The 10,916-nt window shown below is 40.3% G+C and overlaps 2 non-coding genes across 2 annotated transcripts; one reads left to right on the top strand and one right to left on the bottom strand.

Moving 5' to 3' along the window:
- Positions 1-2,638: 2,638 nt before the first annotated feature.
- Positions 2,639-2,745, top strand: LOC113266227 (U6 spliceosomal RNA). The gene has a single exon (XR_003320317.1). It is a non-coding gene; the product is annotated as a U6 spliceosomal RNA (small nuclear RNA).
- Positions 2,746-3,819: 1,074 nt separating this feature from the next.
- Positions 3,820-3,926, bottom strand: LOC113266226 (U6 spliceosomal RNA). Its single transcript, XR_003320316.1, has one exon. It is a non-coding gene; the product is annotated as a U6 spliceosomal RNA (small nuclear RNA).
- Positions 3,927-10,916: the final 6,990 nt, after the last annotated feature.

Genomic DNA, 10,916 nt, shown 5'->3' with positions numbered 1-10,916 from the left:
AAAATAAGATACTACATCTCTTTTGATCTAAAATGCCACTGATTGTAAGATACACCAGTTTTATATACCACTAAATTAGGACAGACATTATTTTATTCCACTGCTAATGTAAAGGGTTGGAATTATTATGACAAGATTTTTGGTAAAGTCCAAATGTTCCAGAATATAACAACAAAACTCTCATTTTTTCTTATTAAAAAATTCGATGAGCTGAGAAAAATCTTTTATTTTTTCTCAACAAATAAGTAAATATTCTATTACAGTCTAATACATCTCCCCAAAAGGGAGACCCACAGTGATATTTTATTTATTTTTTCAAGATTTATTTATTTTAGAGAGAGAGAGCATGCATGCAAGAGCAGGAGCAGGAGCGCCAAAGGGAGAGGGAGACAAAATCTCAAGCAAACTCCTGCTGAGTACAGAGCCCAACACAGGGCTCACTCCCACAATCCTGAGATCAGGACCTGCTCTAAAACCAAGAGCCAGAGGCTTAACCGACTGGGCCACCCAAAGTGATATTTTAATTGGTTTTTATAAAGTAAAAACTTTTAAATCAATCTCTCCTAAAGTCAATTTGTTAACAATGCCTACTGAGACTTTCTTCTTAAGAGTCAAATCTTAACTCAAGACACAAAAGATTATCTAAATAAAAGATTATCTAAATAAAAAACCACCTCTCTTTTAACTTTTCTATATGACTTCCAAAGATGTGATGAAGAACACTATCTTCCCCTAAGAAAGTGAAGATTTACATATGCCTAACTAGTGATAAGAGCAAGAATTGTTTTTGTCAAAATGTAAATATGGGATCTTAAAGATTTCTTGGCTTAGCAGAAGCCAATAGTGTTAATGTTGCAAATTTGTATTGTGAAGACATGAGAGTAATTATAAATGCAGAGGTGAGCTGGATAACTGTGTTCAGTAGTAAGGTATGCAACTGAGATGGGAGGAGGTACAGGGGAAGAAGAAACAGGAGGAACAAGGCTGTAGGGGAACACAAGAGTGGAAAAAAGGACATCTGTGTAACAGCAACAAGACTAGAGTAACGAAATCTAAGATGTTAAATCTGAATGCCTCTAACACACTGTCCTTCTGGATGAGGCTTTCAATAAAGGGATAGGACAAAAAGCAACATTCATAAAATATCCAGAAAAACACACACACCTTCAAACCTTCAAACAGGGATGGGGCTGGGTGGAGCTATTTTTCTTAACGAACTGATTCTGCACAAGAAAGTATAGCTGAAGGATAAGCAGACCGTGAGGGAGGTGGGACCTAGAGACCCAGCACTCAGGACCAAGGTTAAGTGGCTTGGGAAGAGGCTCTCAGCAGTCAGGAAACAAACAAACAAAAAAAAAACAACTTCAATCTGGCCCACAAGTAATTTGTTAGCGCACTTTAAATTATGAAAAGCATAGAATGATCCGCAGACTCAAACAACATCTACCTTCTTCAGTCATTTCTTTTCCCGGTCTTATTCTCTCGTTTTTCTTTCTTGGGGCACAGAACTTGGACACCAGGGGCTTGGGATTTAGGTCCTTACAGCTGATGAGCCAAGGATGAAAAACAAAGCCACAAACGAACCTCCAGACCCTCCTCCTAGACAACGTTCATCACTACACTAAAACCATTCAGTTAAAGATTTCTGGGAAACTATAATGGAGGGTCAGGCGGATGACCTCCCCTGAACCCACTGGTTCAGCCGGAAATTACACGCCTTAAGCCGAGATGGAATAGGAAGTAACACAACCTACCAATTAAGCTCACATGACGAAAAAATGGAACCAGGATCTAATTAGGCCTTTACAGCTAACTAAATTTTCAAGAAACATAGAGGAAAGAGACACGTGTTAAATATCATCGGTAAGAACTGAGCTAAATGCAAGAATTGTTACGGTCCACAGGGTAAGTATCCTGTTTCGCCAATGAGTCCACGGCTTGAAGAGAAATGGGATTTATTAAGAGGATAATAGAGACCTATCGGTATAGCGACCAAATACAATGTGGGACGGGGTCTCCTGTGCGTTATCTATGACCAACCAACAATAAAACGCATCTTCGAAACAATAGTTGAACGGAGAGTGAATATTAGGTGATATTAAGGAATTACCTTAACTTTTCGAGGTGTGATAATGGCGGGTGATTATTTATTTATATATTTTTAAGTACTCCTCGGGATAGTTTTAACAGGAAACGTGCTCTAAAAGCGCGGCGCCGCCCGGACAGGTCGCTCTTCGCGCCACAGCGGCCTCACAGCCCGCTCGTCTCCCACTCGCCACGAGGCGCCCCGCGCACTGACGCTTCCGCCGTGCTCGCAGCTCCCGGCATGCTCCGCGGGCCCAGCGCGACGGCCACAGGACCCACAGTCCCAGGCCTGGGTTCCGCGAACGGCCCCCTTACCCAAGGTGCTCCGGGCGCGGCATTCATTTGCATGTCTCTCCCGACAGGTAAACTCGGCAGGTCTTCGCGGTCTAGCCAGCGTAGCACTAAACATGCGAGCCTCATGGGTGGCTCCTTGTCACCACAGTTCCCCCCAGGCGGTCCGTGGTCGCGGGGGAGGCGCGCATTTCGGTCACCCTAACTAAGAGGGGTGAGAGGTTCTCCGAGCCTTATATATGTGGTGGACGGAGTTAGAACCGTGCTCGCTTCGGCAGCACATATACTAAAATTGGAACGATACAGAGAAGATTAGCATGGCCCCTGCGCAAGGATGACACGCAAATTCGTGAAGCGTTCCATATTTTGGGCACTTTCCCCGCGACCTGCCCTTCTGTGCGGAGTAACTCCGAGGAAAAGGTAATTGGGCAAAGTACGTGAATAATGAAATTGTGATATTTCAGTAGAAAAATACTCCTGTACAGCAGTTTATGGAAGGCAAACCAAGCTGAACTGCACATGTAAATTTATGTGCTAACGTGTCTTTTCTACATATCTCGGAAATGAGAAAACTTGCGTTCCCTTATAGAATTAAAAAATTCTGAAATCGACTTAGTGTATGATCTTGTCTCCCTCAACAACACAAACTCCAGAGGGGCCAAGAGTATTGGCTCTGTTGGGTAGTAGAACACTAGGACATGAATTTGTCCATGAGTCCTTACGAAATCACTTCTAAATTTTTAAATTGCTAAATTATTGCTAAATTAATGAATCCTTGCTAAAGGAAGTAAGCAACATTAGTGCACATTTCTTGAGCCTACGTTGTGACATTCTTCGGTCGTTCTAGACCTGAGCGTAAACGCTGTCACTGCGAGAGGCACTAAAGCAGGGACTTTTACCAAGGAGTAACGGTTACACCAGATGAGATCAATGTTGGCGGCGGCCTGTGGGCCCTGGAGCTCGAGGACTAAGTGAACTGGCTAGAAGCGGCAAGGCCATTCGGATCTGCTTTCACGAGTCTGAGATCGCTTTTGTACGCCTGTTTTCACCTGGCATCTAGGGAGCACTCAGAAATGCTGGTTTGCCTAAATCAGACGGATTCTGTGATGGAAAATTTGACTAAGAGGAAAGTTAGTTGCCCAAACCAAAAACAGATTTTAACCAACGACAACAGGTTTTCGGACGCAGATACCAGAACTGCCTCGGTAACTTAATAGTAGTAACGTGAGGGGCAGCCACGAAGATACCAGGGGGCGGTCGAGGTCAAGTCCCTTCTCTAATGACGGGTTCTGGAAGGCCCGGAGAACCTCGCAAGTGTGCTGGGCTAGTAGCTCCTTGCCCGAATGCTTAATTAAGGTGGAAACAGGCCTCCACGGACGTCTTTTCCGAAACCCGTTTCTGGGGCTTAGCCCGCACAGAAGGGCAAGTCGCGGGGAAAGTGCCCAAAATATGGAACGCTTCACGAATTTGCGTGTCATCCTTGCGCAGGGGCCATGCTAATCTTCTCTGTATCGTTCCAATTTTAGTATATGTGCTGCCGAAGCGAGCACGGTTCTAACTCCGTCCACCACATATATAAGGCTCGGAGAACCTCTCACCCCTCTTAGTTAGGGTGACCGAAATGCGCGTCTCCCCCGTGACCACGGACCGCCTGGGGGGAACTGTGGTGACAAGGAGCCACCCATGAGGCTCGCACGTTTAGTGCTACGCTGGCTAGACCGCGAAGACCTGCCGAGTTTACCTGTCGGGAGGGACATGCAAATGAATGCCGCGCCCGGAGCACCTTGGGTAAGGGGGCCGTTCGCGGGACCCAGGCCTGGGACTGTGGGTCCTGTGGCCGTCGCGCTGGGCCCGCGAAGCAAGCCGGGAGCTGCGAGCACGGCGGAAGCGTCAGTGCGCCCGGCGCCTCGAGGGCCGGGGGAGCGGGGGACGAAGAGGCCATCAGTCCGCCGTGGTGCGAAGAGGCGCCGGGTTGATGCGACTGAGGCTCCTCTGAGGGCTTGCGAATCGGTGACTTGCTGAGCCACCTGGGCGCGGGGTCGAGCACGGATCCTCCCAGCAAGTCTGTATGTAACGTCACCGATATTTCACCCGTGACATAGGGGACTTATGCCAATTCCTGAAGACTGTGTTGAAATAAGCTCAGCGTCCAACACTCCGGGAGAACAATCTCACCACTGTCTTCGAAACACGGAGCATCACACTTTAGGTTGCCCCGGGCTCTGTGAGGACCTGCACGTGTCTCGGGCCTGAGTTCATTCTGCGCAGGCGCCACGGGGAACCGGGAAGGGCGTGCGGAGGAGCCCTGATGGGTGGCCACGCCCTTCACAGGTGTCTTCTTCCTAGGTCGTCTTGGAGCCAGGCCTCCAACCCGCTGGAACACTGAAGAACGCGATTAAGAGCACCTGTTTGACCTGAAAGGTGGATTCGAGGAATTACACTATGAGAGTAGAACTGGAGAATCATTCTTGTACTTCCTTATACTTCCCGCACCCTAACCCTAGCTCTATTATGACACAAACATCAGGACAGACTTACTGGCAGGGAATACTGGAATGTTAGTGTTAAATATTTTAACTACTGCAGAAGCCATACTGCTCAAGTCACAGCCTTGTGTATTGTGAAATGACGGCCAAAGGTGAAAGCCTCTGGTACTAAGGTTACAATACTCCATATATTGAAGTAAAATGAAGGGCATAGGTTTGCCAGCATTGTGTTAAAATGACATCCTTAATTAAGGAATATGCATATTTATATACAATAACTGGAGTTTTGCTTTTTTCTCCTGCTTGTGGTCGTCCTACCCTTTTTCCAAAAATATGATACAATATTTTGAAGTAAAAGCCTGAGAAAGATCAGTAATATTGAGAAGTTTTTAAATTGGTGCCCAATTTTATGATGTACTAAAAGAAAGTAGTGTGAAACCATATGAAAGTTTCTGGTATTGCTGAGGCAAAAATAGAAAAGAAACAGCCTATAGAGATTATTGGTAAACCTATCTTTCCCTTTATTATTATAATCCTTTCTTTCACAGCTTTTGAAAAGTAATAAAAACACTATGTTCTTCTCCCCCTCAAAAAAAAAATTAGGCAAAAACGAAATGCCTGTTGAGCTAAATTGCCCAATTACAAATAAAATATGCTTTGATATATTTCTTCCAATGGCTTGTCTTTCCAATAAGCCAGTTCAGATTTCAAAGCTATTAAAAAACTAAATTGATGTTCAATTGTATGATTTGAAGAAATATATCAAAACTCTTTCATGTTCTTGCTTTCCTTGGAAACCTTACAACCAAACAGTTTATTACTGGTTACATGGTTACAGGAATCTATAGTTGGAAGGATGGTCAGAGCTCTAGGGTCATGAACTTGAGGTCTCTACCAATCGTAAGCTCCTCCAGTCAGGCCATACTGCAGGATGACCACGTTTAAACACTTTATATTCTAAAAAAGGAAAAAATGTTGACATATACAGAACAAAAAGCTGAATCTTGACAAGAGATCAAATCTTTTGGGAGAAAAAAAAAAAACTTTATAATGGCTTTGAATTATCAGATGTCAGGGTTCCTGAACAATGTGCTGTTAAAGAGCTAGAACAGAATTTCTCAGGCAATTTATGTTTGATCCCTTTTAAAGCAATAAATTCTCTCTAGACTCCTAGTATTCCTAGTATTGCTGAAACTCTATTTTTTGTTGTTGTTTAAATATGTATAAACATAAAACTGGGTATAAACTCCTTATTCTTATAGCTGTTATAAACTCTAAAACCAAAGCAGATTTACAAATTAAATACAAAACTACAAATCACTGCAAGTCGAATTAACAACATTTATTTATTGCAGTAGATGATGTGTTTGGCTGAAACTAAATTACCATTGTTGGGTTTGTTAGGGGAAAGATGTAGCCTCAGGTTCAGTTCTATACTTAATCTGTTTCTGTGTGGTGACAATTGCAGAGCATACTAATTCATATATGTATGTTCTGAGAAAAACAACCTTTATTTACAACCAAATTATACAGAAACTGGAACATACATTTTTTTTCTTAACATCTATGAAATCAGGACACAGTATACAGTAGATGGGTGCTGACAGTCTATGAAATAAGGTAGTTGAAGAAAATCAGGCCTCATACTTCACACTCTGCTAGTGAGAAATCCTTGAATGCCAGTATATTACTTGATGACTCTGTAAAGCTGTATTATTTATTTCAACAAGGAGTTAGCATAACAATATAATTGAAATCACTAAATGTATAATCAAATTTTGCTGAAATCTGAAACAAGAAAAGAATATCCAAAGTTAGTTTTAAATTCATAGAAATATTTTTTAATACTGTTGCTTGTTTTGCTTCAGTCCTGAGCTCATAGTCAGACTGTTGAAGATAAAGACAGAACTAGGCCTCTCACAGTGTTTTATTTTATATCTGTTTGGGACTACATTGGCTAATATTTCCACAATTATTGGCAAGATAGAAAAGAATTAACAGGGAATCTGTATAATCAGAAATGCCCTCTCACCCCCAAAACAAGGCAGACAAGTTCCTACAGCAGAACAAGTCTGACACAGGCATCACAGGCCTTGTGGTTTTTCAAACAGGCTCAGCACTAGGTTTGCCATGAATGAGGCTTGAGAATGCAGAGTTTCACAGAGGCAATTAGTTTTTCATTTACACCATTTCAAAATTGATCATAAATCAGATTTTATTATTATTGCTTCCACTCTGTTTTCAATTTAGAATATTCAAATTACCATTAAATCTTTATTTGTATAGAATGTCCTGAAAGCATTTGGCTTTCACTTGGTAGAAATACATCATTTATATTATTTAGTCTGCCTCTGTTCATTTCCCATTAGCCTCTACAAAATAGTACATTACTCAGTGGCATGTCATTTTCATGTGAAATCAAAGTATTGATTTGTTAAAAACGTAAGAAGCTAAAATCTTGGTCATTGAAAATGCTATTTATATTATCACTAGGAAATAGAAACTTAGCCTTCATAGACAACATAAGTATAGTGGCAGGCACTGACCACTGCTATCATTTAACTAGTAGGACACAATAACCAAATACACTGTCACATCGATGGCCCCTTAGCTCAGTAAGATGAAATGGCAAATGTAAATGCAAATTCACATTGGAATCTCATGGCAATGCTTAGTTATAAGCTGAATATAACTTACTCTGATGTGTCAGATTCTGCTTATTTCAATATTTTAAGACAATCATCCCAATAAAAACAGTTTCTTTTAAAAATCCTGTAGAACATCCTTTGACCCTTAAGAATCTGTCTGAAGACTCCAAGAGATTCTAAATATCAATTTTAGAAACACTATAGACTGACGTAGAAAAGTCTAATTTCCAGAGTTTGTGTAGCCTTATATGTATTCTTTCCTTAAAAGAATAAGTCAAGAATTAGAAACAGAAGTTTCAGTAGTCTCAAATCAATCAACACGATACCTCATATCAATAACAGAAAGGATAAAAACCATATGATGATTTCAACAGATCCAGAAAAAGCATTTGACAAAGTACAACATCCATTCATGATAAAAAAAAAAAAAACCCTCAACAAAGTAGGTTTAGAGGGAACACACCACAGCATAATAAAGACCTTATGTGAAATACCCACAGTTAACATGCTCAATGGGAAAAAACTGAGCTTTTCCCCTAAGATCGAGAATAAGACAAGGTTGTCCACTCTCGCCACTTTTATTCAACATAGTACTGTAAGTCCTAGCCACAGCAATCAGACAAGAGAATATAATAACAGGCATCCAAATAGGTAGGGAAGAGGGAAAACTTTCACTATTAGCAGATAACATAATACTCTATAAAGAAAACCTGAAAGACTCCACCAAGAAACTACTAGAACTGATAAATGCATTCAGTAAGGTCATAGGATACAAAAATCAATGTACAGAAATCAGTTGCATTTCTGGGGCACCTGACTGGCTCAGTCTCTAGAGCATGTGACTGTTGATCTCAGAGTCATGAGGTCAAACCCCACATTAGGTCTGGAACCTACTTTTAATTAATTAATGAATTAATTAATTAAATCTGTTGCATTTCTATACACTAATAATGAAGCAACAGAAAGAGAAATTAAGAGAACAATCCCATTTACAATTGCATCAAAAATAATAAAATACCTAGGAAAAAACTTAACAAAAGAGGTAAAAGATCTGTATTATGAGGATTGATGCTAGAAATTGAAGATAACACAAAAAGTGGAAAGACATTACTGCTCATGGATTATTAGAATTAATATTGTTAAATATTTATACTACTCAAAGCAACCTACACACTTAATTCAATCCCTATCAAAATTCCAAAGGCATTTTTCACAGTACTAGAACAAACAATCCTAAAACTTGTATGGAATCACAAAAGACCTTGAATAGCCAAAGCAATATTGAAAAAGAAAAACAAAACTGAAGATACTGCAGTTCCAGACTTCAAGTTATATTACAAAGCTGTAGTAAACAAAACAGTATGGTGATGGCACAAAAATAGACACATAGATTAATAGAACAGAATAGAAAGCCCAGAAATAAACCCACAATTATATGGTCAATTAATCTTCAACAAAGGAGGCAAGAATATATAATGGGGAAAAGTCTTATTTGCAATGACATAGATGGAGCTAGAAAGTATAACACTAAGCAAAATAAGTCAGTCAGAGAAAGACAAATACCATATGATTTCACTCATATGTGGAATTTAAGAAACAAAACAAATGAGCAAAGGGGGAGAGAGAGAGAGAGTGATAAACTAAGAAAGACTCTTAATTATAGAGAACAAATCAATAGTTATCAGAGGGGATGAGAATGGGGGCAGGGTTAGACAGAGATGTGTATTAAGTAGTACACTTGTCACGATGAGCACAGGTGATGTATGGAATTGTTGAATCACTATATTGTACCTCTGAAACTAATATAACACTGTATGTTAACTAACAGAGTTAAAATTAAAACTTTTTAAAAAATGATAGTCTCTTCAACAAACAGTGTTGGGAAAACTGGACTGGAACATGTAAAAGAATGAAACTGGACCACTTTCTTACACCATACACAAAACTAAACACAAAATGGATTAAGGATCTAAGTGTGAGACCTGAAATCATAAAAATCCTAGAAGAGAGCACAGGCAGTAATTTCTCTGATTTTGGCCATAACAACATCTTTCTAGATATGTCTCCTGAAGCAAGGGAAACAAAAGCAAAAATAAACTATTGGGACTATATCAAAACAAAAAGCTCTGCACAGCAAAGGGAACAACAAACAAAACTAAAAGACAACCTACTGAATGAGAAAAGATATTTGCAAATGACATATCTAATAAAGGGTTAGTATCCAAAATATATAAAGAACTTTTACAACTTGACACTAAAAAAAAAGCAAATAATCTGATTTAAAAATGAACAGGGGGTGCCTGGGTGGCTCAGTCAGTTAAGTGTCTGACTTTGGCTCAGGTGATGATCTCAGGGTCCTAGGATTGAGCCCCAGGTCCGGCTCCACACTCATCTGGGATTCTGGTTCTCCCTCTCCCTCTTCCTCTGCCCCTCCCTCCCCCCCACTTGTGTGCACTCTCCCTCTCTCTCTCTCTCTCTCTCAAATAAATAAATAAATAAATAAAATCTTTTAAAAAATGAGCAGAGGACATGAATAAACATTTCTCCAAAGAAAACATGCAGATGACCAACAGACACATGAAAAGATGCTCAACATCACTCACCATCAGGGAAATACAAATCAAAACCACCATGAGATATTGCCTCATATGTCTCAGAACGGCTAAAATAAAAAACACAAGAAACAGCAAATGTTGGCAAGGATGTGAAGAAATAGGAACCCTCTTGCACTGTTGGTGGAAATGCAAACTGGTGCAGCCACTGTGGAAGACAGTATGGAGGTTCCCCCCAAAATTAAAAATAGACCTTCTTATGATCCACCAATTGCACTAATGGGGATTTACCCAAAAAATACAAAGACACTAATTCAGAAGTGCCTAGGTGGTTCAGTCACTTGTTCTCAGCTTGGGTCTTGATCTCAGGGTCATGAGTTAAGGCCCGGCATTGGGCTCTGTGCTGGGTGTGGAGCCTATTTAAAGAGACACACACACCAATTCAAAGGATACATGCACTCCTATGTTTATTGCAGCATAATTTACAATAGCCAAATTATGGAAGCAGCCCAAGTGTCCAGCAATAGACGAATGTATAAAGATGTGAGATATACACACACACACACACACACACACACACACACACACACCACTGGAATATTATTCAGCCATAAAAAAGAATGAAATCTTGCCATTTGCAACAACATGGATAAATCTAGAATATAATGCTACATGAAATAAGTCAGTCAGGGAAAGACAAATACCATATGATTTCACTGCTATGTGGAATTTAAGAAACAAAACAAATAAGCAAAGAGGAAAAAGAGAGAGAGAGACAAACCAAGAAACAGACTCTTAACTATAGGGAACAAACTGGTGGTTACAAGAGGAGAGGTGGGTGGGGAGATGGGTGA

Source organism: Ursus arctos, unplaced genomic scaffold, assembly GCF_023065955.2.
Source record: "Ursus arctos isolate Adak ecotype North America unplaced genomic scaffold, UrsArc2.0 scaffold_37, whole genome shotgun sequence".
NCBI lineage: Eukaryota > Metazoa > Chordata > Mammalia > Carnivora > Ursidae > Ursus > Ursus arctos.
This window is presented reverse-complemented; position numbering and strand designations above follow the sequence as displayed.